At 42.6% G+C, this 26,928-nt stretch overlaps 3 non-coding genes and 1 pseudogene across 3 annotated transcripts; 2 read left to right on the forward strand and 2 right to left on the reverse strand.

Moving 5' to 3' along the window:
* Window positions 1-2,928: 2,928 nt before the first annotated feature.
* LOC114106654 (cell division control protein 42 homolog) lies at window positions 2,929-26,928 on the reverse strand (annotated as a pseudogene).
* Window positions 6,494-6,566, forward strand: Trnav-cac (transfer RNA valine (anticodon CAC)). Its single transcript has one exon. It is a non-coding gene; the product is annotated as a tRNA-Val (tRNA).
* Trnan-guu (transfer RNA asparagine (anticodon GUU)) lies at window positions 20,182-20,255 on the reverse strand. The gene has a single exon. It is a non-coding gene; the product is annotated as a tRNA-Asn (tRNA).
* On the forward strand, window positions 24,183-24,346 carry LOC114106752 (U1 spliceosomal RNA). Its single transcript, XR_003585245.2, has one exon. It is a non-coding gene; the product is annotated as a U1 spliceosomal RNA (small nuclear RNA).

Raw genomic sequence — 26,928 nt, forward strand, 5'->3', positions numbered from 1 at the left:
TCTTGGAAATGAGACCTGCTTAATTTTTGACTGGGCCTTGTTGAATTTATTTTTCAGATGACTATACAAGTAAGAAGACTCAATCAGGACAGGTATCACAGACCCTCAGGTAACTCCAAATTTTCAGGATGAAAGATGTAATCTGGTGAAGAATTCTAAAGCAAGGGCCAGAAGATCAGAGGAACAGGGGCTCTCATACCCAGTTGAAAAACAAATGGCTTATTATTTATTATTTACTTACTCATCAAACCATTGTGTATGCTTAGTGATGAGATGGTCTCATTTTCTTTTTTTTTTTTAAGTTATCCTTCTCTTCTCTTTGGTTCCTATTATATAAATTCACCAATTTAGTAACATAGAGTTGCTAGTTCTTAGGAGTTTCCCAGGCCCCTAGGGATCACCTCTGTTTTCCCCTGGATGTTTAAAGATCAGAGTAAAATTATATTTGGTTTCTTCAAGGGTGACCAAGGAGACCTGACAGATGTCAAATAGCTATAAATTTTCCTTGCAAACTAAAGTTTATACTGTGTCTCAATATTTAGAGAAGGAGGTCTAGAAACTATAAGATACCTGGGAGATTGCATAGCCTCTGAAACCACTTTTAAATAGGCCACTGCAAATACTATTTAACAGATTCAGTTCACAGAGTGAATTGAACGTTATGGGCTTCTGGGTGTCTTGTGATAAAAGCTTGAATATTATTATAAAGGCCCAATGAGTCTTTTCTCATCTTTAAGATGTTTATGGTCAATGTACTGGATAACAGTTGTTCTGCCTGACCCTCAGTGTCCTTCCCCCTACCACCCATCCTGCTCTAAGGCAGAAATGAATCATTGGGCTTTTTCTATGAAGGAATTATGTCCTCACCTCTCCTGGGCTTCTTCTGCGAACCTCCAAATCAATACAGCTGTGGTTTTCAGGTGACTTTTCTTTTTCTTTTCTTTCCCCTGCAGTATCTTAAGGGAGATACAGAAAAAGCGTAGAATGATGGAAGTCCTAGCAACCAGGGATGGTACCCAGTCGCAGACTCAGCCCCAGATCCAGGCTAGAGGCCTTGCCCCACGTGCTGCCCATCATCCTCTCAGCAGCACCTCCCCCCTGCTTAATGAGCAGGAAGTGCATCCTACAGTGAATGTAGCCAGTGAGTACCTAAGTAGCCTCCAATGTGGGGCACTCACACAAGGTCTATGCCAAGAGGAGGCATCTTTGCTGCCAGGCCCTGTAATCCAAGGTACTGTGATATGCCTTTTTGAGCACAGCTCTGGGATTCAATACCAAGTACAAGCCCCAAGAGTCTCAGGCAGCTTTTTTTCATTCCTAGTCTCATATGCTATCACTCAGTAGACCCCCTCTGACATGTACACGGTGTTGGACTTGGTGGGGGGTGGAGGAGTACAAATTGGGATGCTGATGGAGGGGATAAATGCAACACAGCCATGTCATCTTCCTGACCAGGCTAACACTGTGTCTAGGATTCTGGAATTCTTGGGGTAAAGAGACATGGTTCCTATTTTCTATTTTACCCCTAAATATTCCTCATCATTCATTGTGGATTTTTGATCCCATACTTTTTTTTTTTTTTTGGTGAAGGGTTTTTGTTTGTTTAATACATCTGAAAAGAATGCATATACAAAGAATTGAGATGGGAAAAAGCATTGGTTCAACACTAATGAATCTACAAGTTTTAGTATTTGGGGAAGGTGGGAAAAGATTTATCTAAACATTTTTAAAAACTGGAAACTGCAACCAAATAAGCTGAAAAAAAAAACAAAAAAACAAATCCCTATTAACACTTATGAAGAGTCTCCACAAGACTCTCGCCATGATTTTCATTAAAGAATATCAGTGGGCTAGGGGGGCCTCATACCCAAAACAGAAATAAGGGGATTCCCAACTGGTCAGTCCTCTTGTTGGTAAATGTTCTCCCACCCCATCCACCACCAGCTTCTTCATGAAGCAGGCCCACATCCTCAAACCTGAAAGGATGCCAATCATCCTGCAGGCATCTGTCTTCTAGCACCACCCTTCACAGTTCCTCTATGTGCCAGGTCTTCAGCTGGGTTCTAGGACCACCACACAGTGAGTTGCAAATCTATGCTAAGTATATAAAACAATGACTGACGGGGGAAAATTTGTTTTTTAATTACAAACCAAATTCATTTGGTGTATTTCAAAAGGTGCAATACTTTTCTTCATTTATCAGTGAAAGGAATTAGAAATGAACCCCCCCCCCCAAAAAAAAAAAAAAACAGCAAATAGCAAACAAATTTCCTTGAAAGTCACAGTCACATACAGAGTGCATCCTAGAAAAGAGGAGGGGCAAGACAGCTTCCACCCATTTTCATGAATTTCATCAAATACTGGATCTACTCAAGGGTGAAGAGAAAAGGCAACTTTCAAAAAGGAGTATATTATTAAATGAGGCATTTACTATACTCCTTCCTAAGAGCACAACGTGGGGAACACATTTTCTAAACTAGATCTAGGAAGTAGAATGTGGAATCAATTTGTCCTCCTCTCCTAAGGGCTGTCCATCAGTTAATTAAAAAAAAGACTAAAAATAAACCCCACATACACCCCCACACACACCAAAAAAGGGGTGGGTGGGCAAAAGTGTCCAAGATTACTCATTACTCTCCAGGTTGGAACCAGGGAATGGCTTCAACAAATTAGTCTGTTACAAAGTCATCACAAGCATGCCTTGCTTTTAAACAACAACGACAAAAAAAGGGGGGGGGGTTCTTTTTAAACAATAAAAACTAGTACTTATCACTTTCTGACAATACACAATTACTCAAAATTAACTAGTATGGCAGGGTGCGGGGGGCATACCTATGGGCCTTGTCTCACATGAGTACATGTGGGTAGGTGCAGGGCGTTGTCATTATTGAAGAAACGAATTTTAATTTTTAATCTTTAGTTTGATTTAAACATTGCTTTTAGTATGATGCCGACACCAGCCGTGCAGAAAGGACTCTGAAGAGATGTTCATAGCAGCACACACCTGCGGCTCTTCTTTGGTTCTGGAGGCTCCAGGGCAGCCAATATTGCTTCATCAAACACATTCTTTAGGCCTTTCTGTGTGAGTGCAGAACACTCCACATACTTGACAGCCTTCAGATCACCGGCCAGCTTTTTAGTAGTCTCTGGAGTGATAGGCTTCTGTTTGTTCTTGGCAAGTTTCTCAATAGTAGATGGGTCATCTCTGAGATCAATTTGGGTCCCGACAAGCAAGAAAGGAGTCTTTGGACAGTGGTGAGTTATCTCAGGCACCCACTTTTCTTTCACATTTTCAAATGAGGATGGAGAGACCACTGAAAAACAGACTGGAAACACATCTGTTTGTGGATAACTCAGCGGTCATAATCTGTCATAATCCTTTTGCCCTGCAGTATCAAAAAGTCCAAGAGTATATGGCTCTCCACCAATCATAACTGTGACTGCATAGTTGTCAAAAACAGTTGGTACATACTCGGATGGAAATTTGTTTGTTGTGTAGGATATCAAGGAAGCATGTTTTACCAACAGCACCATCGCCCACAACCACGCACTTTAATTGTCTGCATTGCGGAAATAGTTTGTATCCACTTTAAATATTTCAAATTTGATGACCTAGCTTCTCTGCCAGGGCTTTGGCAGTGCTGCGCGGGATCTCCTCGGCTCCCATCCAATATTCTAATAATTCTACTAATCCATCTGTAACTGGACATCTAATGATGTTCAAGATAAGTCTGTCACCAACCACATCAGCATGCCCTTCCCTAGATTCTTCTAGGAATGCCACTGGGGTGGGCTTGGTAGGGAAAGAAGGAAAAGAGTAACTAGTTTTAAGTCAACCTTTAATTTTTCTTCCCAGTTTTCTCTTTAATTTCCCTAATTGGAAAAGTATTTAAATTTTTAGGCAACTATATTAGTCAAATCATGATGTGGTCAACACCAAGAAGTCTTTCTTAGTCTCTGGATATATCTGATCTACTTTTCCAGATTGACTATTTTAGGCAATGAATGAATTTTAATGGTTTTAACCTGGTACTATTCCTGTTTTTTCATTTCACCCTGAAAAGCAAAGCAGTAAAATATTTACTCTAAGATTATAGTATAAAGGAAAGACAGGAAATTCACATTTATCAAGCATCTATTATGCTCACATTTCTTACCACTATCCATTTGCTGTCCCATTTCATTGGCACAGTGATCCCCTCAAGTAGGTGGTGGTATACCAGTCTTATAACTGAGAACACTAAGGCCCAGCAACATTGAGGAACTTACTAAAGACAACTCAGCTTGAGGTAACATTCGCTTCAAGTGCACATGACTCTGAAGGGCAGGGACTATATACTGCACTTTGCAGTGTGAGCAACCAAGGACAAAACAGGGAGGGTACTCACTCCTTCTCAGAACCTCTTTTGCCAGGCTTCAGAGCCAGTGTTTTCCATGTTCCACTCTTTCTGCCCAACACAAAGTTATAGTCTCTACAAATGGGTCAAGACTCTACATATAACACTTCTTGCCCTTGGTACGTACCTGACCTAGTCCAAGGGGAGAATCGGAGTTTTATTTTCATCCCAAAACTTAGTTACTCAAAGGCACATTGTTCAACTTCAGCACTATCCTGGGAGATGGCAGAAAATTAAGGACACTTTTCTCTTACTTGCAAATCCCTGCCACTATTTTCAGTAAGTGAGATGTCACCTCTGGAGTGATTCTCCCAAAGAGCATCATTACTTTCCTACTACCTCTACCTTTTCTGAGGGATACTGAAAGCCTTTCCCTTCCATTTGAAGTTATCCTAACAGAGAAACAATTGTTTATCACTTTTCCTTTTTTGTTTTTTTGAGCCAAATTTATAAAACAGTCAAGCAATAATCCTGCTGGCATGGCAGCTACACTGTAGGCTAAATTCCCCCTCACAAAAGTCTGGTAGTGCACATTCCTTGAGTTGAATAGCCAGGGGAGGGTGGAACATGAAAACTCTGACCACTGTGATTGACAGACTTGGAAACTCCTACGATCTAGGTTAAGAGTCAGCTGATTTTCTGAATAAAAGACATTTAAAAGAGATGGGGAGCTTAGTTGCCCAACGCCTTCGTAGCTTCTGCAGTGGAAAGAACAGCTGCCCCTTTTGTAATGTCCATGTGAGGCAAAATGCCCCCCAATATGTGGGACCACAGAGGATCCAAACGCGACGGGTGAATCCTCTCCTCTCCTCCTGGTGGTCGGGGGAAGAGAAAGGGGAGGAGGGGGGTCGTGAAATTTCCTGATGTAAAGGGACCATGAAGTTCGACCTGGCCCTCCAGTCTCTGCTGAGGGTGCGAAGTCCAGCTGCATCGCGGCCTCCGGATGAGCGAGAGCAGACAGGACCGAGTGTCCGCGCCTGGTGGCCGGTGAGCACGTGGCCGGCGCCCTCCCGAGGGTGGGAGTAACTGGATTTCGGGCTTGAAGGAGACGCGACTGGAGAACAGGGAACATTCTTCAAAGTTTTAAAACTCCATCTCAAAGAAAAGCTGAAAGCGGGGGCGGGGGGACTCGCCTTCAGTGCAAACCACCTCTCCCCGCCCGTGGGCGCCTTCGGTGCTGTGCGCGAAACCCACCGGGCCACAGGCTTTCCGGGAACCCAAACCGCCTTGATCTCGTTGTCCTAGTTTAAAAATCGCTGCCCCAAACCCGTTCAGCAGAAATAACAAAAAGCCAATAAAAGGTGTCTTCGTATGGTGAAGGGTAAAATAAAGCTCTCCTTAAGAAAGAGTCTCAAGCCCCACGAGGGAGAAAGCAGCCTTGGTGACATGGCGTCTGCCGTCCCCGGCCTTCCACCAACCCCTGCTTCCTGCGTGCACCGGCCTCGTGGCCTGGTCTGCAGACGAATGCGACACTGGTGGCCTGACCGTGGCTTGGCCTGGATTGATATTCGATATTTTAAAACACCTGCTTAAGTGGGGTTTATTTAGTACTGGGCCCAAATTGAGTCAAATAAGCGCCAGCGGCAAGAACCCGAAAGTCCCCCTTTTCCAGGACAACAGGAGGAGGCGCTGGGGGAAAGGGCTTGGGAGGAAAGGGCCCTCGAGTAAGGTCCCCGGGAGTGGGAAAGAGGGCGGGGAGGGAAGGCCCGGCGGTCCCTAGGTGGACTGGAAGCACGACCATTTGTCAAGAGCCAAGAGCACAGGCCTCTGGGCCACGAAAAGGGTCGCCTGGGCTCCGTGCACATTCGGACGTCCAAAGTGTGGGAGCCACTGGCTCCTACAGCCGTGGGGAGCTGGAGAGCCAGCGGGGAGCCCTGCGTGAGAAGCGGACCCCAGGGCCCGAGGCCACAGGCGCTTCACTCCCTCAGGTGGGTACAGAACCCTAAACCAGGGCCTATCGCGACCTGCAGTCCTCTGGGTGCTTCCTGGGGCAATTGGGAGGAGCAATTCCTACCGAATTTCGAAAGGCAGTGGATTTCGCCTATTGGGGAAACCGTGATCATTGGAGACGGCAGAGGCGAGCGCCGTGCGGGAGGGTTTCCGTAGTGTAGTGGTTATCACGTTCGCCTCACACGCGAAAGGTCCCCGGTTCGAAACCGGGCGGAAACAAGGTCTTTTTCTAAGAAGTTTCGACCCTTTTTATAGGGGTAGGTAAAAAAGCAAAGCAAACAAAACTGGTCAACCCCAGGATTACTTCACAAGCAACCAGACTGCATCAACCTCAAGGGCATCTAGTATTAATACTAGGTGTTTGTGTCCTCTCCAAATGCGTTGGAACCTTTAACCCTCAATGTGGCCTTTCTGGAGGTGGAGGGTGAGCATGAGGTTTACATGAGGTCATGATAGTAGGGGATTAGTGTCCTTTTAAGATCAAGAAGAAAGCCCAGCGTGGTCTCTTTCTGACTCCAGGTGAGGACAGTTCTCTATCTCTATCTCCATCAGGTGGTTTGCAATTCAGAAAGACAGCCCTCCTCCTGAGCCAAACAATCAGCAGGCACTTTGATCTTGAACTTCCTAGCCACCAAACTGAGAAACTACTTCCTAATCATTCAGTCTAAGGTATTTTGTCATGGCAGATGAGCTGAATGAAACAACTGATTCACTAGGAAATCGCCAGCATAAAACTTTGGAAAGTTAATTTTTTAGGTTCCTGACATATGGAGTCGCTCTCCCCTGGATCTCAATACTGGCAATAGACATGAGAATGATAAGCATGGAGGGGCGTGGGATACAGGTAATAAGGTACTAATCACTTTACAGAAGAAACAAGGGGGCTCTACATGAATTCAGGCTTCAGCTATGCCTAGATTTAAGATATAGGTCACTCAGGATTCCGTGTGGCAGATGAAACTGCCCTGTAGCCAGGCCAGTTTGTGATTTGCTTACATCAGTGGCAGTAAGACAGAAGAGTGTAGTAGAGTGTAGTAATAAAGTGTCAGTATACTTGTGGAGTCTCCAGGGAAACTTTTATCACTAAGCTACATCCCCAGCCCATTTTTATTTTTTATTTTGAGACAGGGTCTTGCTAAATTGCTCAGGATGTCCTCAAACTTGCAATCCTCATGCCTCAGACTTTCAATTTACTGAGATTACAGGCATGTACCCCTGGGCTCACCATAAGCACTCTTTTTAGTTAAACTGAAAACAAGTTGTTGTGTTATGAGAACAAGATTGTTTATCCAAAAGGACAGCAAGATCTCATTTGAGAAGTAGGATAGATGTTGATGAGGGTAAATGTACTTTAGGGGTAGGAACAGGGTTTAGTGATTGAAACCCCCTTTGGGAGATATTGTGCCTGGTGTTGAGGTAGAGGGTGGTGTGAGATGCTGACAGGAAACTCACTGGTGTGTTGAATTTTAGTATTTGTAACTCAGAGATGCATATGAAGCATTGACTTGTGAATTAGGATTTCAGTATAGCAAGAATAGTCCTCTAGTTTTGAAATAGATGTGGGAATAAATGTAGATCTTGCTAATGTGTGAACGTGATATTTGAAGTTACATTGACTGGAGGTTGTGTGTGTCTTGGGTGTTGGGCGGGGGCAGATGGAATCAAAGCTCTTCATCAGTGTGAAGGTGGATTTCCTTGTTGAGCCCAAGTTGAGTCTCATCATGGACCTTGCTTGGCTTCTCAGCAAGAGAACCAAGATTACACGCTGAGAGCCACGGCCGAGTCTGTATGGCCCCTGGCATTTTGCCAACAGTATTGATTGACAGGTGAGGCATTACTATCCGCCTCTGCCACAACTTTTGAGTTTTCGCACTATTTTGGAGTTCTCGTGGGGATTTCCGGGGATTCCCCGAGAGTTCCCATTGGTTGGGGAAGTGCAGGAGGAGGGATTTCCGGGAGAGAGATTTCTGGCGGGGGGGGGGGGGGGGGGGGTGGTTCCTGGACAAGCCGCTGTGGCTTTCGGGAGGATTCCCCGGGAGCTGTGTGAAGTGTTTTCTTGCAGTTCAAAAATAAAGTTTGTTCCTGCTTCAGTGGCTCGTGATTTGTGCCCAGCCAGACTGCGGCAATTACACGTCATACAAAACTCTTGTCTTTCAAAAAGTCATGACTCCCACACCCAATATATGTGATAGTTCTCCAGGTTCTTCTCTTCAATTTAATTTCCCTCAGAAAAAAATTGGGGAAAGAAATCTCTCCACTATTTGAATTCATCAAAATACCAATATGTTAATATTTCAACCAGCAATATTTCTTTAACATAGTCCACTACTGATATATTTAATAAATCAAAGCATACAAATAGGAATTTGATTCTCTCAAACTTTGATTGCAAACATTATCTACCTTTTCATCTGTTAAGGTAGAGGGTGGTTTTGTCTTAAAAAGCAGTCACACTAGTATTATTACAGTGATTACAAGGCTAATCCTTTTTTTTTTCTTCCACGTTTTTTATTGGTGCATTAGTTGTATATAATGATGGGATTTGTTGTTATATATTCTTACATGCACACAATATAACAATAAAATTTGGCCAATATCATCCCCCCGCACTTCCCCTCCCTCCCTTTTTCCAGGTCTAGTCTTTTTCCTTTGATTTTCATGAGATCCTGCCCACCCCCTTCTTCTCCTTTTTCCTCTCCAGCTTCCCCATATGAAAACACACACCCTCAATTTTCTTTGTTTGGCTTACTTTCCTTTACATAATGGTCTCAAGTTCTATCCATTTTCCTGCAAATGACATAATTTTCATTTTTAGGACTGAATAAAACTTGATTGTGTATATATATATATATATATATATATATATATATATATACACACACCACATTTCTTAATTCGTTTTTCCATTAGTCTATACCTAGGCCATTTCACAGTTTGGCTTGTTAGAGTCTGTAAACAAGTCAAAATAACACCTGGCATTTTGCCAGGGGAATGTTAAAGTTCGTAAACAAGTCTAGATGGTGCCTTGCAAAATGCCAGAGGGAGTGGTTTGAGAAGTAACAAAAGCGAGCCATTAAGTGTGGAGATTCCTTATTGGTTGACTGATGTATCTAGTTTATGCTAATTAGATAAGCTGTGTGGAATGTATAAATACTGCTCCTGTCCTGCAATAAACGGCTCCCACTCCTGCTGTATCAAACTACACAAGTTATTTGTCACCCCCCGGTTATTTTGCTGCAGCCGGACTTCTACAGATGGTGGCCCGTTACGGGGAGCCCCGGGACACTCGGGGGTAAGTGACGAAAAAAGCTGCCCGTCCACAGATAGGACGGGAGCAATCTGCTCGTCCCTAGGCAGATAGGGCGAGAGGAAAAATGGCCATTTTAAGAAAATGGAGAAGATTGATACAGTATGTTTGTGTCTTGTTTTGTCTCAGTGTATTGTATTGTCTTTGTGATGAAAATATGGAAGGGGTGAGAAGTAAATTACTAAGGGAAGAAGGCACCCCAATGGAACCAAGAATAGTTAGGGCATGTGTTGATAGAAGCCCAGGAACTCTAGTCAGAAAGAAACAGAAAGTTCAGAAGAAGAAAGATTATCAGAGGAGGAAGGATTATCAGGAAAAAAGTTGCAGCAAAAGGCTATTACTAAATACTTTTCGTTACCGGAGGGTGCATGAAGCGGAGAGGCGGCTGCCCAGTGTGCAAGCCGGTCACAGCGCAGCAAGGATTTTCCAAGAGGCGGCGGCAACTGGCCCTTCCCTGCCTCCTGGCTGGGGAGCTGGCTCTTCCACTGCCACGAGCCCAAATCTAGACCTGACCTGGAGGCACAGTCTCGCAGGCTCTTGCTCCCTGTGCCCAGTAGCAGTTTGAGTCCGGGACACTCCCCAGGGCCATCTGGGGCTGCCCAGGACGCTACAGCCGACAAAAGACACTACCAGTGTCCCTGATGTTTGGTCATTTTCAATGCCAATAACTAAGCTACAATGGTTCTTCCACACCTGGAAGCTGATGAGTAATGAGCACTATTAATGCTTATTTCAAATGTAAAAAACCTTGAGATAATATACTAAATTGTTCAGAAGGTTGCTTTCTTAGTTGAATGCTACAGGATTTTCTTTAGCCATCTGGAGTTCCTGCCTTTGTCCCAGTGCCGGTAAAGACCAAGGTGGAAGAATTTTCAGTGTTGCTGAAAAACGGACGAGACTTCAGCTGAAAAATGGACAAGACTTCGGATCAAGCTAGTTGCCTGCAGAACTTACCTGGACTGTGATTTAAGCTAGCTGCCTGCAGAACTTACCTGGACTGTGATTTACCTGGACTGTGAGTTGATCTGTTGAGACACTGCTTTACCTGGACTGAGACAACAAACTGTAATCTATAACAAATTGTAACTCGGTATCTTTGCTAACAGTGTCATTGCTGGTATAATTTTTCCAAGGGCTTCTTGCATGGAGCCATCAATTGGCTTGGTATTGTGGCATTTTGTATCCTCCCTTTCTGTTTGTAGCAGGTTATTTATGGTGTTTCTGTAAAAACCACTATGGTCGTTATTTAAATTAAACAAAAGGGGGAAATGTTAGAGTCTGTAAACAAGTCAAAATAACACCTGGCATTTTGCCAGGGGAATGTTAAAGTTCGTAAACAAGTCTAGATGGTGCCTTGCAAAATGCCAGAGGGAGTGGTTTGAGAAGTAACAAAAGCGAGCCATTAAGTGTGGAGATTCCTTATTGGTTGACTGATGTATCTAGTTTATGCTAATTAGATAAGCTCTGTGGAATGTATAAATACCGCTCCTGTCCTGCAATAAACGGCTCCCACTCCTGCTGTATCAACTTACACAAGTTATTCGTCACCCCCCCCCCCCCCCCCCCGGTTATTTTGCCCAGCCAGCTGGGCTGCGGCATTGGCTCTTGTGAATTGTGCTGCCATCATCATTGGTATGCATGTATCACTTAAGTGTGACGACTTTAATACCAAGGAGTGGTATAGTTGGGTCATATGATGATTTTATTCCTAGTCTTTTGAGGAATCTCCATACTGGTAGTACTAAATTGCAATCCCACCAACAGTGTAAAAGTGTTCCATTTTCTCATCCACTCCTTGATGACTGCCATTTTTGACTCATGTGACATGAAATCTCAGTGTAGTTTTGATTTGCATTTCTCTGATTGCTAATGATGATGAATATTTTTGCATATATTTTATGGCCATTTGTATTTCTTCTTTTGTAAAGTGTCTATTTAATTCATTTACCCATTTAATAATTGGGTTATTTGGGGGTTTTTGGTGTAAAATTTTTTGAGTACTTTATATATTTCTAGACATTAATCCTCTGTCAAAAAAGTAGGTAGCAAAGATTTTCTCCTATTCTATAGGATCTCTTTTCACACTCTTGTTTCCTTTGCTGTGGAAAGCTTTATAACTTGATGCCATCCCATTTATTAACTCTTGGCATTATTTCCAGGGCTTTAGTGGTCCTATTGAGAAGGTCATCTCCTGTGCCTATGTGCTGGAGTGTTCACCTTAAGTTTTCTTCTAGGAGTTGCATAGTTTCTGGTCGAATTTCTAAGTCTTGTACCTATCTTGAGTTGATTTTTGTGCAGGGTAAGAGATAAGGCTAATTCTTACTCTTTTTTAAAAAAAACTACAAAGGAGGGCTGGGGATGTGCCTCAAGTGGTAGCGCGCTCGCCTCGCATGTGTGCAGCCCGGGTTCGATCCTCAGCACCACATACAAACAAAGATGTTGTGTCCGCGGAAAACTAAAAAATAAATATTTAAAAATTCTCTCTCTCTCTCTCTCTCCCCCCCCCTCCCTTAAAAAAAAAAAAAAACTACAAAGGACTAATTAACTCCATGGCCAAAATCTGTTTCTTCCCTCCCTTAATTCTTTTTATTTCTTCTTTCTTCTAATGCTATATTTTATTTTGATTTCTTTATTGAATTAAAAATTAGAATTTTACTTACCTAACCCACACTTTAGGTCGCCTTATCAGGACCATTAAAACAACTGTTTGAGGTTGGCAATTCTAGGACCAGAAACAAAGGACCTGGATAAATATTTCTAATGTTTTTCTATAGGGGTCTCCTGCTATTGTAAACAGATTTCTTCAGACAAATCTGTTGATCAGACAAATTAGATATTTTGATATTATAGTTCTGTAGGGTTTTTTTTTTTTTGGGGGGGGGAAGATACCAGGGATTGAATGCAGGGGCACTCAACCACTGAGCCAAATCTCTAGCCCTATTTTATTTTGTATTATATTTAGAGACAGGGTCTCATTGAGTTGTTTAGCTGCCTCGCTGTTGCTGAGGCTGGCGTTGAGCTAGGGATTCTCCTGCCACAGCCTCCCTAGCTGCTGGGATTGCAGGCATGTGCAATACCAGGCCTGGCCTTGATATTACAGTTTTGTCTAATAAAAGTGTCCTGTAAAAGCCTTCAATTTGGGTGTCTTTATTAGTTTTTAGCTAACCTTACAACAAGCCTCTTTAGGAGAAATTGTTTTGTTGAATACTCTTTCCAATTTCTTCTCCAGAACCTCTTCTCAGGAGTACATGGTGGTTTAGTGGGAGCATTCTTGCCTCCCATGCCAGAGGCCTGGGTTCGATTCCTGGTCCACACAGAATTTCGTGTCCCAGCCCTTCAAAATTATATTACCCAAGCCCATTCAGCCTTTTAGGGGCTTAACACACCAAATGAAGTGATTATTTGCAGCAGAAGACAACTGAATTTATATAAGCGGGAACTTGCAAGTTCTTGGAAGCAAAACCTTGAAATCAGCAACCACTCAGCAAGTCTGTCTTTGAATGTCTATTTCTTCTGCTGTGTCTCTGCAATTTTGAATGTTAGTACCTAACACCACTATTATTGTCATCTAGTTTCCTGGCAGAAAGAGTTTTCTGAAAACGCAAAGAATCATCAGTTCCCTGATTGACATGCTGGACCTTGGACAGACCCTGGGCCACTCCTCGCCATGGAGTTAGAATCAAGAAATCGAGGTCCTGGAAGGAGAGAACCGTGAGGGGAGGCAGCCACCCAGATGATCCTGGAGGTGTCAGAAAGCCCCTCATGGGTAGGAACCTGCTTGGAGGTCGACTGAGCTTCGAATACACCGCATCCTGTGCCAAGTGGCAGAGGAAGCTGGGCTCTGTACCCAGACACCTGAACCAACCTACAATCCCCAGCCGGGGTGGCAGCTGTTCCCTGGGCCCAGCGGTGTTCCAGGGGATTCTGCGTGTCTGCCAATGGGCGTCAACAGATATTGGCCTGAAAATTATCTATTTAATAAGAGAAAACAAACTACAAAATTTGGGAAATTTGTGCGCTTTTGTTTTATACTCCAGAATACACTCCGATTTTGAGAGCAACATAGATATTACTGTGTGGGGCAACGGGGGAATGATTTTCTTCCAAAACTATCTGAAGGATTTTTTTTTCTATTTTTTTTTTTTTCTAGCTTAAAATCTAAGACCAGCAATGTCGGGAGATTTTTTCCCCCTTTCCATTTTAAAGATAGACTTGATTTATTCAATTTCAAAACTTTTCTAAGTCTGAAATTGTCTCTGCATTTTTATATGATTTGGTGATGATACTGTGTTAGAACTATCTGTTGTTTTTTTTTTATACTGGGTAATCAGAGTTTCATGAATAAATTCTAAACTGTGATCCATAACTTCCTCTTTTTTAGCATTTATGTAAACATCAACCAGACGTTAGGGAAGAAAAATGTGAAAGAGAGAAAGAAAGGGAGAAAGAAAAGGGGAATGAAAGGGAGGAAAGGAAGGGAGGGAGGAAGGGAGGGAGGGAGGGAGGGAGGGAGAGATGAATTATGAGGAACCAAAAAAGATTGAAACTCTAGTGTCCAAAACGTCTTTTATGGTTTGCTACCGAAGACACTGGCTTTGACTCTATTCTTTATCTTCTGATGCCTGAAAAGTTTCTGCCATATTCCAATGTTTTCTTCTTCTGCAATGAAGAAGCTGGAAAAAAGTGGGATGTGGGAGAAGACTCACCCAAGCACAAACAGGAGGAGGAGAATTTTTTTTTAAATGAATGAAAACTACAGAACCCTAAAGAGAGAAATAGAAGAAGATCTTAGAAGATGGAAAAATACACCCTGTTCATGGATAGGCAGAACTAACATCATCAAAATGGCGATATTACCAAAAGTTCTCTATAGGTTTAATGCAATGCCAATCAAAATCCCAATGGCATTTCTTGTAGAAATAGAGAAAGCAATCATGAGATTCATATGGAAAAATAAAAGACCCAGAATAGCAAAAGCAACTCTAAGCAGGAAGTGTGAATCAGGCGGCATAGCGATACCAGATTTCAAACTATACTACAGAGCAATAGTAACAAAAACAGCATGGTACTGGTACCAAAACAGGCGGGTGGACCAATGGTACAGAATAGAGGACACAGAGACTAATCCACAAAGTTACAACTATCTTATATTTGATAAAGGGGCTAAAAGCATGCAATGGAGGAAGGATAGCATCTTCAACAAATGGTGCTGGGAAAACTGGAAATCCATATGCACCAAAATGAAACTGAATCCCCTTCTCTCTCCATGCACAAAAGTTAACTCAGGATCAAGGAGTTTGATATCAAATCAGAGACTCTGCATCTGACAGAAGAAAAAGTTGGCTCCGATCTACATATTGTGGGGTCGGGCTCCAAATTCCTTAATACGACACCCATAGCACAAGAGTTAATAACAAGAATCAACAAATGGGACTTACTTAAACTAAAAAGTTTTTTCTCAGCAAGAGAAACAATAAGAGAGGTAAATAGGGAGCCTACATCCTGGGAACAAATTTTTACTCCTCACACTTCAGATAGAGCCCTAATATCCAGAGTATACAAAGAACTCAAAAAATTAAATAGGGCTGGGGATGTGGCTCAAGCGGTAGCGCGCTCGCCTGGCATGCATGCGGCCCGGGTTCGATCCTCAGCACCACATACAAACAATGATGTTGTGTCTGCCGAAAACTAAAAAAGAATAAATAAATATTAAAATTTTTTTAAAAAATTAAACAATAAGATAATAAATAACCCCATCAACAAATGGGCCAAGGACCTGAACAGACACTTCTCAGAGGACGACATACAATAATCAACAAGTACATGAAAAAATGCTCACCATCTCTAGCAGTCAGAGAAATGCAAATCAAAACCACCCTAAGATACCATCTCACTCCAGTAAGATTGGCAGCCATTATGAAGTCAAACAACAACAAGTGCTGGTGAGGATGTGGGGAAAAGGGTACACTTGTACATTGCTGGTGGGACTGCAAATTGGTGCGGCCAATATGGAAAGCAGTATGGAGATTCCTGGGAAAGCTGGGAATGGAACCACCATTTGACCCAGCTATTGCCCTTCTCAGACTATTCCCTGAAGACCTTAAAAGAGCCTACTATAGGGATACTGCTACATCGATGTTCATAGCAGCACAATTCACAATAGCTAGACTGTGGAACCAACCTAGATGCCCTTCAATAGATGAATGGATAAAAAAAAATGTGGCATTTATACACAATGGAGTATTACTCTGCGCTAAAAAATGACAAAATCATGGAATTTGCAGGGAAATGGATGGCACTAGAGCAGATTATGCTAAGTGAAGCTAGCCAATCCCTAAAAACAAATGCCAAATGTCATCTTTGATATAAGGAGAGCAACTAAGAACAGAATAGGGAGGAAGAGCATGAGAAGAAGATCACCATTAAACAGGGTTGAGAGGCGGAAGGGAAAGAGAGAGAGAAGGGAAATTGCATGGTAAAGGAAGGAGACCCTCATTGTTATACAAAATTACATATAAGAGGATGTGAGGGGAAAGGGGGAAAAAACAAGAGAGAGAAATGAATGACAGTAGAGGGGGTAGAGAGAGAAGAAGGGAGGGGAGGGGAGGGGAGTGGGGATAGTAGAGGATAGGAAAGGCAGCAGAATACAACAGACACTAGTATGGCAATATGTAAAAAAGTGGATGTGGAACTGATGTGAATCTGCAATATGTATACGAGGTAAAAATGGGAGTTCATAATCTGCTTGAATCAAATGTATGAAATATGATATGTCAATAGCTTTGTAATGTTTTGAACAACTAATAATAATAAGAAGAAGAAGAATTGAAGGAGAGAAAAGTTGTGGGTTGTAAAATAAGCAATGCAAAAGAAAGGGATTTTTTGTTTTGTTTTGTTTTAGCAGATCAATGCCTTCTTAATATGAAAATCTTCTGAAGCTGCTAACGGGAAATCCATATCTATCAACTTACATTGTGTGTGGTTTTATTTCTTGTGTGTGTGTGTGTGTGTGGTAAAATACACATAACAAAATTAATTATCTTACACATTTTTAGTTGTACAGTTCCATGTATTCACTACATTTATTTTTTGTGAGACTATCACCCCCATCCATCTCCATAATTCTTTTTACCTTGCAAAAATGAAACTCAGTTCACATTAAACAACAAAACTTTACTCTCTCCAGTCCCAGCTTCTGGCAACCACCATTCTGTCTCTATGATTTTGACTACCCTAAGTGCCCCATCTAAGAGGAGTCATACAGTATTTGTCTTTTTTAAATTTTATTGGTATAATTCACTAAGTATAACAGCCATGAAATGCATCCATGTTGTGGAAGATGTCAGAATTTCCTTCCTCTTTAAAGCTAAATAATATTTCTTTGTGTGTATATATCACATCTTGCTTTTCCATTCATCCATCCATAAACACTTGGGTTGCTTCCACATTTTGTCTATTCTGAATAATGCTGATGTGAACAAAGGTGTACAGCAATTGCTTTGAGAGCCTGCTTTCAATTCCTTTGAGCATATACCAAGAAGCCTAATTGCTGGATCATATGTAATTCTATTTTTAATTTTTCTGAGGAAACTACCATATTGTTTTCCATAGTAGCTATGCCATTTTAAATTCCCCAAAACAGTGCACAAGCGTTCTAATTTCTGGACATCCTTACCAACACTTAACGGTTTTCTGTTTTTATTTTAATTAATAATCATCCTAATGTGTGTGTGTATGTGTGTGCACGTGCGCGTGTGTGTTTGATGGGGGGGGAGAGACAGGGCATCTTGGGCTGTAACTTATGTTTCCCTATCTATTAGTGATTTTGAGCAACTTTCCATATGTTTGTTGCTCATATGTGTGTCTTATTTGGATAAATGTCTCCTCAAGTCCGTTGCCCACTTTTGAATGAGGTCATTTGTTCTTTTGTTGAGTTTTAGGTCTTTATATATACTGGATATTGAATCCTGATCAGATATGTGATTTGCAAATATTGTCTTCCATTAGGTAGTTTGTCTTTCCTGTTTATAAGGTCTTTCTGGTGTACAGATTTAAATTTTTCATGACCTCCAACTTGTCTATTTTTTCTTTTGTTGCCTGTGCCTTTGGTGTCATTAAAAAAAAAAAAAAAAAAGGTCATGGCCTGTTAGAGTCTGTAAACAAGTCAAAATAACACCTGGCATTTTGCCAGGGGAATGTTAGAGTTCGTAAACAAGTCTGGATGGTGCCTGGCAAAATGCCAGAGGGAGTGGTTTGAGAAGTAACAAAAACAAGCCATTAAGTGTGGAGATTCCTGATTGGTTGACTGATGTATCTAGTTTATGCTAATTAGATAAGCTGTGTGGAATGTATAAATACTGCTCCTGTCCTGCAATAAACGGCTCCCACTCCTGCTGTACCAACCTACACAAGTTGTTCGTCACCCCCCCCCCCCCCCCTTATTTTGCTGCAGCCGGACTGCAGCAATGGCCAAATCCAATGTCATGAAGCTCTTTTCCAAGACTGTTTTAGGCCATACATTTAGATCATCAGTCATTTTGAGTTAATGTGTGTGTATAATGTTAGGTTCAGAAAGGTCCAACTTCATTGTTTTGATGTGGGTATCCAGTTTCCACAACAAGCATCATTTGTTGGAAAAGATGTCTTCCCCATTGAATGGTGTTGGTGCCCTGTTGAAAATCATTTGACCAGCACTCAGGACTCTGAGGCAGGAGGATCACAAGTTTGAGGTTGGTCTTATCAATTTAAAGAGGCCCTAAACAACTTAGTTGAGACCTTGTCTCAAAATAATTAAAAGAACTGGGAATGTTGCTCAATGGTTAAACACCCCAGATTCGATCCACAGGACCAAAAAAAGAAAGAATTTGATCATATATGTAACAGTTTATTTCTGGACTCTTCATTTTAATCCATTGATCTATATGTCCATCTTTATGCCCGAGCCACAGTTTGGATCCCTGTAGCTTTGCAGTAAGTTTTGATATCAGAAAGTGAGAGTGCTTCAGCTTTGGTCTTCTTTTTCAGTATCACTTTAGCTATTCAAGGTTCCTTGAGATTCCATATGTATTTTAGGATGAACTTTTTTTTTTCTAACAACTATCATTGACAGTTTGATAGGGAATATATGAAATCTGTAATTGCTTTGGATAGTATTGACATCTTAGCAGATTTTGTCTTCCAATCCATGAACGTGGAATGTCTTCATTTCAGTCTTTCACCATTGAGTACGGTGTTTACAGTGGATTTTTCATATATGACTTTTATTGTGTTGAGGTAGTTTCTTTCTAATTTTGTTGAGTGTTTTTCATAAAAAAGATATTGAATCATGTGAAATGTTTCATTGTTGCACCAATTGAGATCATGTGTTTCCCCATTCTTCCTGCGAATGCATCAATTTTCTGTTAATGATTAATTTTTTGTATGTTCAACTACCCATTCCAAGAACAAATGATTCCAGAAATAAGTCCCACTTGGTCATGGTGTGTGATCCTTTTTGCATGCTGCTGGGTTGGCTTTGCCAGTTTTCATTGAGGGATTTTGCATCAATGTTCATAATTTGCAGTTTTTGTTTCTTCATTTGGGTCTGGTATCAGGGTGTTTCTGACATCATAAGACTGTGTTAGAAAGTGTTTCTGCCTTTCCAATATTTGGGAAGAATTTGAGAAGAATTGGTGTTCACTTTTCTTTAAATGTTTGGTAGAATTTACCAATAAAACCATTAGGGCTTTTCTTGGAGGAGTTTTAATTACCAATTCAATCTCCTTACTAGCTACAGTTTATTTAGATTTTTGAGGGGGGGTTTAACCCAGAGTTGCTTCACCACATCCTCAGCACTTTGTATTTTATTTTTTTATTTTAAGAGAGTTTCTCACTAAGTTGCCTAGAACTTTTCTAATTTGGTGAGGCTGGCCTCCTGCCTCAGCCTCCTGAGTCACTGGTATTACAGGTGTCTGCCACCAAGTCTGGCCACACCAATTGTTCTTGTGTCATCCTTTTTTTCCATGATATGATTGTAATTGGGACTTACATTAATTTATTGTTAATGTCATTAATATCGTCAATGCTTCATATATATTATATATATAATGTTTTATTTGTTTTAATTAGTTACACATGACAGTACAATGTCCTCAATGAACTCACTTCACAGCAAATGGATTGTGGCAGAGTAAATACCAGGTACCATCATAAGGGCTTTTGCAGAAATAAGGATGTAATAGTTACAAGTATTCTTCCCTATTTTGTTTGGCACCCAAAAAAAATGAAGTTTATATATATGATGTTTGTTTTCCTCTCTCTTACACCATTATTCATAAGATTAATGGTACATTGTAGTATTTAATTTCCAGATCCATGAGGAGAAGAGTAAAGGTTGTTGCTATTGCACGGACTTTTCTGCTTTTATGACAGATGTTAGCAGACCAAGTGAAAACACAGCTTGCATTTAAAAGTGACACATGCTTCCCGAGGTCCAGCCGCAGTTACTAGAAACTGTAAACTCCAACCTTGTTTAAAAGGTCGCAAGCCCGTCCCTGGGTGGGCTCGAACCACCAACCTTTCGGTTAACAGCCGAACGCGCTAACCGATTGCGCCACAGAGACGCCGGTGGTGGAGACTGTCTCTTTTTCTCAGTCTCATAAATGAGCACGGACTGCCTGAAAGCGGGAGCGTGTGTCCTGTTTTGTGCAAGACAATTGTGCAAGCCCCAGGTGTCGCAACCGGATGGTACGGGGCGAGCGCCTCTTTGGAAACCGTGTGCTGGGGGCTTCTGAAGCTGGACAGCCAGCAGCACGGCTTTCCGCGGGCCTTGGCTCGTCCGCGGCCTCGGAAGCCGGCGTCCAGAGCGTCGGGGCGGCAGCTCCGCGGCCTCAGCTGCGCGGCGCCCGAGGGAAGCGGCTGTCGGCAGGATCCGCCGGTTCTACCTGGCTGCCGCGGTGGTCGGCGAGGTCGGTCGGCGAGAGCGGAGACGGAAACGGGGTCGAAGGAGAAAATTGCAAAGGATCGAAAGAGAGCAGAGGGTGGATGAGAGAAGGACACCTGCAAGAGGTGGAGGCGCCGGCCGGATTCCGAGAGTTGGGTTTGTTTGTAGCAGAATGAGAAACGGAGAAGCGCATCCCAGAGGAACACACAGGGGTCGCCAGACACCCCCCCCCCCAAAAAAAAAAGTGCACCACTCACATCCTGTCATAGTCGTTGTGTTTGCAACAACCTTGATTCCAGTCCGAGTCACAGTGCAGCCTTGTATTCTGTGATTCAGGCACGTTGGCCGTTTTTTGCTTTAGCTGTCAGAGAGGACAGTAAACTGCAGGCCTCTAACCGCAATTCAGTCAGAAGAGGACTAAAACCCCGCAGTGCGAAAACCTGGGGGCTGCCAAGTCCAGAGGAAACCTTGGGCTTGCTCTATGTCTCCCAGTTAAGCAGTAAACATTTCCAAAGGTGAAATGCTGCCTTCCAAGGATGTTTTATCTATAACTGATGAAATATTATGGTCATGAGCATTTTCCTAACAGATATATCTCAAATATAAGTGGGACTTTTTTGTTTTTTCTTTTTACACTGATGAGCTTTTGATTCGTTTACTAAAAAGAAACCCAAACTAGTCGTCACTGCCTGCACCTGCTATTCCCCATCCCCATCCCTATCTACTGATTTCAATGCGGACAGTAAATTACTGAACTATAGTTCACACAAACCGCATAAATCTTAGTGCAGTTGTTTTAATTTTAACAAGTGTAATTAACACCCTGCTCAAATTATAGAAAATTGTCATCATTTTAGAAAGATCTATAGCATCCCTGTCCAGGTAATTCCTAAACTACCCCTCTTAATCACTGTTCCATAGCTTACTATTACCTATTCTTACAATTTACAGGAATGCTATGTATTTTTTACAATTAGCTCATTATGTTCATGAGATATATCTGCCTAGTTATTAAATCACTTCTAAATTCTGATGTTATTGATTAGTTATTTTGATGAATATTTTTGCCACATTTGGTGCACTTGTGATTCATTCAAGTACTATAATTGCTGGGTCATCAACTAAGTACAAATTCAATGTAACTATAAATTGCCACTCTTCTAGACTAGTTTCACACCAGCAATGATGGTAAAGTTGCTCTACATTCTTGTCAGCATTTGGTGCAGTACTTCTGTTAAATGTAGCCACAATGGTGAGTGAGTGCTGATATCTCAGTATGGAATTGATTTGTATTCCCTAACAAGTAATGATGTTAAGCATATTTTCTTATAACTTTTGACAATAAGACGTTCTCCTTTATGAAGAAAGCCTGTTAAAACATTTTGCCCTATTTGATAGTTTTATATTTTATATTACATGCCTATATATTCAGGCATGGAGTCATTTTTGAAGTGAACAGATTGGAGGAGGGCGGGACTTGTTCCAGTCTGCTGCTTGACCTTTAATTTAATGCATTTCAAGGCTCATCCCATGGGAAAACCAATGTCCTGGAGAACAGTGTGGGGGAGAAAGAAAGGTTTTATTCGGTGACAGAAGGTTGGAGAAGAGTGAGCTTTGCTCACAAGTCAGCTTCTCAGCTCCAAGTGGTTAAGGGTTGAGGAACTACAGATATAAGGGGGGTGGGGGACTAATAAGGGGGAGGAATATGTCTTTTCTGAGAAAAGGCTGAGATCTTTGAGGAACTTGGATGTCACCTTTTATCATTCCTTTCTCCAGGGCTACTGAAGGTCAGTAAGAACTCATGCTCTCTGCTCACTGCCACCACCACCACCAGCTCATCATTGGCAAAAGTCCAGTTTCCTCCTTGAGAATCTCAGGTCCATTCATCTTCTGGGTTCTGTTTCAGGAGTCCCAATGGAGTTAGACACTTCCTGCTCACAGAATAATTCAAAAATTGTCTCTTGAAATGGTCAAGTGCTTTGTGAAAGTAAGCTCTTTGGGGTTTCCTTACAAGGGTTCCCTGTGGTTGCAAACTATGTTTTCCACATCTGCTGAAAGCCTGCAGGGATACTGTCCAAAGACATTTTCTGGCAAGGCTGCTCCAGGTATTTCCTCATAGCATTTGATTTCCCTGAGATGGCATATGATAATGTCCTGGCTGGAAGCATGGCACAAACACCCACTGTTTCATTTCACATCTCACCTCTCTTCCCCATGACCCTCCCTCCCCAGATCTCCTCCTTATCCTCTCTTCCCCCCAGCAACAGAGCTGACCTACTCTCAGGCCAAACCCAGATTTAAGAGGCTGATGGTTCCAGCCTCCTGCAGAACTGTCTCCACTTGCTGTTATGTCTCCACCTACCCTCCATTGACAGCCATCCTTACAGAACCCCAATTGTGATGGAGAAGCACTCACTGGAGTTAGCACAGTGCTTATCATTTCAGGCCCTGACTGTGGGAGCCTGACTGTGTTTGGAGGTGGAAATCGAGCCATAGGCAGCATACCCTCCCTCCAAGGATCTATTTCCATTCCCATGATCACTGCTGTAGTGCAGATGAACCCCTGGAGACCCACAGAGAACAAGTGACTCCTCCCAGGTCACATAGCCCAACCAAGGTCTGAAACCTAAGACCTTGCCTTTAAGGACTAGGTTTTCTTCATGTTCCCCTATCCCCAGTCCCTCTTCCTTTCTCCACCTTCCTGAGACTAACAATGGGGAAAGGAAAAAATTGAGGAATCCAACTACCATCAGCAGGCAATAACAGGAGGAGGAAGATGTGGAGAAAGAGGAGGAAGAGAAGAAAAAAGCGGGAAGAGGAGGAGGAAGGAAGGAAGACACAAAATATTTGAGTTTCTTCATGTAGAGACTACAGATCCCCTACAGTGGTCTCTGGGCCCCATTCTTCATGGTGAGAACTAGAAAGCATCAGGTTTACACTTCCCAAATGAAGGAAAGGGGGTCCTTTTGTCCTTGAGGGACAGCAGAGGAGATTTGTTGAATAACACAACAATGATAGCCCCATGCCTTTGCCATATCCTGTGGGATATACTTGTAAAGCATCTAAAAGTGGATTCACTTTCTTTTTCCTTGAATGATTTTTCAACTCTTCTTACTAAGGAAGATGAGAAATTGTTATCAGGCCATCAGTGGAAGATACCACCAGATTATCAAAAGTTTAGTTGGTATTCTAGTCAAATCCCACAATTTCTCCAAATGTTTTTAAAGTGAACCCTCATTCCAATCACCACAGGCGTTTTCCCATTTCCTTTGGATACTCTCCAAAATATGTTGAGAAAAATACTGTGGCCGCTGTAAATCAAGAGGAGACTGAGAGTCAGGGAGGAAAGGTGGGCCAAATTGACCTAGGCCAAGTATTGACCTAGGTAAAGTATGCAGATGAGGCGGCGCAGGGGCTGCTGGTCGGGAGATATAGATGAAAGGTAGTGTGGCTCGCTGTGACTTGTCTTGTGGGTGACCGTGGGTGGGAGTCTTTTACGGAGAGTGGTTCGGAAGAATCACAATGGACAAGTGAAAGAGAGGTTGGTGACCATGACTGTACAGTCAGGGGAGAGGAGGCTGTACTGTGCCTGTGCATCAACATTTTCATACTTACCTGGCATGGGAAATACCATGAGCAGGAAGGTGGTTCTCCCAGGGTGAGGCTCTACCATTGCACTTGAGGTGTGCTGACCCCTGCGGTTTCTCCACATGCGGGAAACTCGATTGCATAATTTGTGGTAGTGGGGGACTGCGTTCGTGCTGTCCCCTGACTTGATCTTATTGAAAGAATAGGTAATTGTGTAGTGCACCACTGAAAGTGGGTGAGTTTAGCCCCTGAGATAAAAGGTTTTTTACTAAAGGTCTTCGTACTGTTTGCTTTACTGTGAGTATTATAGTGTATTCTGTGATCTCTCTCCTGTGTGTGGAGCAGTGGAGTCCCTGCTGTAGACCGTGCTGTGTAGGACAGACGGCTTAATGCCGTACGAATCCTTTCAGACCACGCCCAGGTTAAAGAGGTTGGTAGGGTTTCTACCTTCCCTCAGTGTTGTCTCGCTTTTGTTAATCTTCTCGCTACAAGATGACGTCGTGAACCATTTCATGAGCTGGTCAGATAATGTTCCAGCGGTTTTATTGTCTTTTAAAAAATATTGTTCTACGTTCTTCTCTGGCCCCCTTAGTTTTGCCGTCTGCTTTAAGAGTACGCGCGCTATCAAGTGCGCTCGCTTCCTTTCCACTGTTTCATTAAAAGTCCCACCAATATTTGCTATATCTCAACCAGAAAGATGATTAATGCCCATTTAATTCGTGGGAGCTACAGATCAGACTCAGAGCTGGCGTCTCACTTTTTGATATTTTCTGCCAAAAGGTTGAGGTAGGGATAAAAGGTCAGGCAGTCGGTGTAGGCAAGAAGGCTAAGGGTTGAAAGTGGGAGGACTGCTTACCAGGGAGAGAACTGAGGGTTGCTAACGGTTGACCTCCGCGCTCGTGCTCCTAGTTATACGGAGAAGGGAGGAAAGACAACGATTAATAAAGAAAGAAGCTCTGAGGGGACATGAGAAAGAAAGGTAAGTTCCCGCGGATCCTCGGCTCGGAGATCCCCCTCCCTCCGGAGACGTCTATCACTTTCTTAAATAAAACTCGCCTGTTCACCGCGGCGTTCATGGTGCTCATTCATGGACTCCGTGAACAGGACACGGTTCAGCTCGACGTTACAAGGACTCGGATTTAGAACCGTGTTGCTCTGGGCACAAGGCAGAAGGCTAATTGTTAGGGAGGACTGCACGTAGGTAATGCTATTTTGAAGCATATTCTCCATCTTAGAACAACAGTCACCCCACGGTAACTCTGACCCAGCCTGACCTAAACCCCAGATGACACTCCATCATTATGTTACCAGTAGAGATCCGCATCCGGTCAGTATTCCACGGAGTCCAAGAATGAACACCGCAAACGCCGAGATTAAGCAAGCAAACTCATTAAAGAGGAGGTTAAGGTTCAGAAGCCCCAACAGAGAGTAGGGGAGGCGTAAGAGTGCCACCAGGGTCTCTTGACATCCCTTAAAGGCCCATGAGGGGAAGTTGACCCCTTTGTAGCCTGTTAAGATTTTAATTGTCGCGGGCTCGCGCCTATAGGTAAGCTCTGCGGCGGTCAGAGGCTCTCACTCTAGGCTGCCAGCAGCACCGACACACTTCTCTCCGGGCATCCCGGCGCTGTGATCATGTCCTTGAGGGGCAGTTTCTCGCGTCTTCGTACGCAAGTGCATTCTGTCCTAAAGAAGTCCGTCCACTCTGTGGCTGTGACAGGAGCCCCTTTCTCTCAGGGATAGAAAAGAAAAGGAGTGGAATATGTCCAGCTGCTGTTAAAGAAGCTGGCTTGCTGAAAAGACGCTCTGATTTGGAATACCCGAGACTGGCCAATTTATAAAGAACTTATAAAGGCTTTTGGTTCTGGAGGCTGGGACGTCTAAGATCAAGGGCCTACTTGCTGCATCATAACATCGTGAAAGACATCACATGGCAAGAAAGATCAAGAGACTGAATTTGCAGGCTCAAACCCTTTTAATTGGCATTTCATCCATTTGTGATGGTGGTACCCTCGGGACCTGAACTCTTTCTGTTATGCCCCACCTTTCAACACTATTGCACTGAGGATTAAATTTCTAACACATGCTTTGGGGAACAACACATTCAAACTATAACAGGGTCCAGCAGAACACCAAACCACTGCACTGCTTTGGACCTCATCTGAGCCACGCTGATCTTGGAGGATGGGTCACCTGGAGTGGCTGGGAGGAACAGGAATGAAGGCCTGAATTGAGACATGGCATCTCTTTTGGTTCCCCCACTCTCAATCCTACTTGCATTGTCACTAATAGTTACCTACTTCTTTGGCTTCAGCTTTGTATTTTCCGTTTTCCTTTATATTGCAGAGTCCTCTTAAAAAGTGAATATATTATCAATAATTTAGTAGTGCCTTAGTAAATGCCAATGTCACTGATGATGTACCAGAAAATGGGCATGTCTATTGGGATTTGGTAAGTTTCGATGTCTTTCCAGTTTATAAAGGTAGCAAAGATTATAACTTATACTTCTTATTTCAAAGTTGTTAGATATCTAACATTTACCATGTATCATTTTCCGCTATGCTAGGCATTTACAATTACCCCCTTTCATAATTCGTAAAAATGCAAATCATGACTACCTCATAGCCATTAAGATGGCTACCATAAAAAACACCAGAAAATGAGTGTTGAAGTGTTGAAGGATATGGAGAAACTGGAAGTCTTGGGCACTATTCACAGGAATGTAAAATGGTGTAACATCAAACGGTGGCCTTGATGTCCTTCACCAT

This window comes from Marmota flaviventris, chromosome 10 (assembly GCF_047511675.1).
Source record: "Marmota flaviventris isolate mMarFla1 chromosome 10, mMarFla1.hap1, whole genome shotgun sequence".
Lineage (NCBI taxonomy): Eukaryota > Metazoa > Chordata > Mammalia > Rodentia > Sciuridae > Marmota > Marmota flaviventris.